We start from the raw sequence: 3476 nt of genomic DNA on the forward strand, positions 1-3476 counted from the left end.
CTTAAGGTTAGGATGGTCATGCCATCCCGTGTTATAGCTGTTGGAGTAAGGGTTATATCCTCTACTCCCTACATAGCTAACATATATATGGTTACTCTCATCATTGTGCTCTGTATTAAATGGGTTCGATTTGTTTAGTTTTGGCCTTGCGCCTTGGGAACTCATTTTCAATTGATTAAGCCTTTCGAGGATTTGTTGGTACTTGTCCTTGCTACCAATAGTGTTCAATCAAGACTAGAACATAAGTTTCCATCAAGTCCATTATAGAAGACATGAAGTTGCACCCAATCTTATAAACCATGATATGGACACTTGCACAACATTAACTTAAAGGGCTCTCATACCTCATATAATGACTCTTTTTCCAATTGTCAAAATTTTGTAATATCCATACGAAGTTTCATGGTCTTGCTCGAGGGAAAGTACTTTGCCAAAAATTTACTTGCTAGCTCGTCTCAAGTGTTGATGGAATCTATTGGTTGTGAATCTAACCACATAAAAGCATCATCAATAAGAGAGAGAGGGAATAACTGAAGACGGATAGTGTCATCGAATACCCAATTATGCTTGAAAGTATCACAAATAGTTAGAAACTGCTTAAGGTATTGATGTGGATCATCATTCATTAACCCTCGAAATTGAAGGTTCGATTGTATCATTTGGATCATGGTCAATTTGGTTTCGAAGTTGTTAGCATTAATCGTTGGGCGATTAATGCTACCTCAAACCACATCTAAGTTGGGCATTGCGTATTCACGCAAAGTTTGTTGCTCTAAGGGTAGGTGTGGTGGTTGTTGAATCTCTCCTTACGAATTCTTGATAAGTTACTCTCTTTGTGGAGGTCGGACGTCCCTAGAATGTTGCGCCCTCTTTATGTGTGTGATGATACATTTCAATTCTTGCTCAAATGGTAAGACAACATTACCAGTTCGAGTCATACAACACCTCCTATAAGCACAAAAGAGTGAAGAAAATTAACTAAAAATTGCAACAAAATAAAAAAAATAGAAAACAAGGCTATATCTATAAGTCCTACTTTGGCTACTTATTTCTGTGTAAAACTGTACACTAAAAATTACTCAATCTTACACCATTTCCCCTGCAGTAGTGCCAACAACTTGACTGGCATCGCACACGTGCGCATAAAACAACGAATTTATAAGACAATTTTTAAAGCTCAGTTTTACTACAAGCGTACAAGTCATTTGTAATATTTATAGTGTTATAATGGAACATTAAAGTATTCCAATGATCGAAGCCAAAGGAGATGGCGATTGAGTAATAACTAGCATACTTGATAAAGCCTAAGTGGCTACTAATATGATTTTATAGTATGGCAAACCAAACAAGGAAATTTTTCAAAAAATTGCAAAGAAGACAAAATTGAGGATTTAACCAAATAAATGATTAACAATGGTTGGGTGATTTCAATGTGGTTCACAAATTCTTGGAAAAGGAACTTAAATTACTTAAATTACTAAGTAACTCCATTTTATCTTTTAATCTCAACTTTTCTGACTTAAATGGCTTAGCTACGATCTATCTGTTGATCTCACCTTTTAATCTGGGACTAATGAACAGGTGCACAATAAGATTGCCTTTCAGTCTCACTTGTCTCGATATTCCCTTAGGGGTGTCACTTCCTAAGTTTTTAGGTCTATTCAATTTAGTCTAATTTATTAGGATTTATTCATTGGTCCAGAAATAAGCTTACCGACATCTTCACCAACCAACCCCTTCTGAGGTTTAACTACTCATGTTGAAAAAAAATTATTAACATGGAAATGAAAAACAAAATAGCCATGAAAGTAAAACATAAGAAAAATATGATAGTTGGAATTTTTATGCACAAAAATTGAAATAACATGAAACTAAAAGCATTTAACAAGAAAATTTAAAGCAATAAAAATTAAATGAGCAAGCTTTAATAGATTTAGAGTAAAAGAAATTCAAATATATTAAACTAAAGCAAGCTTTAATAGATTTAGAGTAAAAGAAATTCAAATATATTAAACTAAATCTTAAAGTGTAAATAAATCTAAGCTACAATGATAACTAACTTAACTAATATCAAGAACATCAAGAACAAGTAAATGCAAAAAAAAATTATACCAAGGAAGAAGAAGAGAAAATGAAAACCTTAAAAGAAGTGCAGAAAAGCTAAGAGAAAACCTAGAGAAAACTAAACCTAAAACTAAGCTAATGTCTAACACCCCAAACCCGGCTGAGACGTTATGGCCGGATCTAGCGATGTCACTTATAGGGTGTTTGAAAACCGTGTCATCGTGTTAAAACCATTTCCATTGAATTCCTTATCTTAATATCTTATTAGTTCCAAAATTGTGTTGCTCATTTAATCGACAGTTTTAGAACATTATTCATTTGCGGAAGCTTTTAAAATAGATTAAACAATCGTGCGTTTATGAAAAACATTTGTTTCTTTTGAAAATCGAGGTTTCCTACTACTAGTAGTTGTAATCCATAAGGTAAAGATAATTAAAACCCAAAACCCAAGTCCGAAATTCCAATTACAACCCAAAAACTTAGCCAGTAAAAATAGAATAGAAATAAAACCAATTATCGTAAATATGGGTTAAAAACCATGAAAGTCAAAAACTGTGGTCACTGCCGAGTCCTCCGCCACACCGATTCGTCTAGATCTGGGGATTACCTGTGCAGATTTAAATAAAAGGGGTGAGTTTACGAAAACTTAGTGTGTAATCCTACAGAAAACAAACAATAGCAAATCACAGTGTATAGTTAAAGCAATCCTGGGCCTCAGCCCTTTTTTAGTATCAGTAATAGTTTGGGCCCTAGCCTATCTTAGTACAGTATCAAATATGCGGTAGGGAGTTAGCCCATAACAGTAGCAGTAGCAGTCATGCAGTATTCAATAACAAAGTCCTACCCAACTGGCCTCTACACATCATCTCCGTCCAACCCTACACTCCCTGTGGGGATCAAATCAACCCACCCATCCCTACACTCCAGGTAGTACTGAATGCAGCACAAAACAGTAATTTGCAGCTGAGCTACCAGTATGTTAGGCTTAAGAGCCTCTCGGTACACTTCCTCCAAATATAATTAACCTAACCCCATGCAACGCAACATATAAGTCATGACATGCTATCTCAGGACATTAGTACATATAACCAGTCCAGTATACAAGCATACTATCGTCATGCTCAACACATATATAAATCAAACAGTCAGTTCGTACAATTAGGGGTCTAAATGATGTTTACCGACCCTACAGTAGGTTCACAGTTGACTTGGTTGAACCGTGCAACTGTAGCAATCAATTCAGTGAAAATGGGCTCACATGCCTATGTGGTCTGCCCGTGTAGGCCCACATGCTCGTGTGGCCCAATCAGCCCAAATTGGCCTTGGCCATGTGGTCCATTTTTAATGTAACCCGTGCTAGCTAAATATTCATATATGTTTTCACTATTTACTTATATGTTCCTTCAAAGCTG

The 3476-nt window shown here is 35.7% G+C and overlaps 1 non-coding gene across 1 annotated transcript; it reads left to right on the forward strand.

Annotated features, from left to right (window-relative positions):
• The first annotated feature begins 294 nt into the window (after positions 1-294).
• Positions 295-401, forward strand: LOC121223981 (small nucleolar RNA R71). The gene has a single exon (XR_005921445.1). It is a non-coding gene; the product is annotated as a small nucleolar RNA R71 (small nucleolar RNA).
• Positions 402-3476: the final 3075 nt, after the last annotated feature.

This window comes from Gossypium hirsutum, chromosome D11, assembly GCF_007990345.1.
Source record: "Gossypium hirsutum isolate 1008001.06 chromosome D11, Gossypium_hirsutum_v2.1, whole genome shotgun sequence".
In the NCBI taxonomy this organism is placed as follows: domain Eukaryota; kingdom Viridiplantae; phylum Streptophyta; class Magnoliopsida; order Malvales; family Malvaceae; genus Gossypium; species Gossypium hirsutum.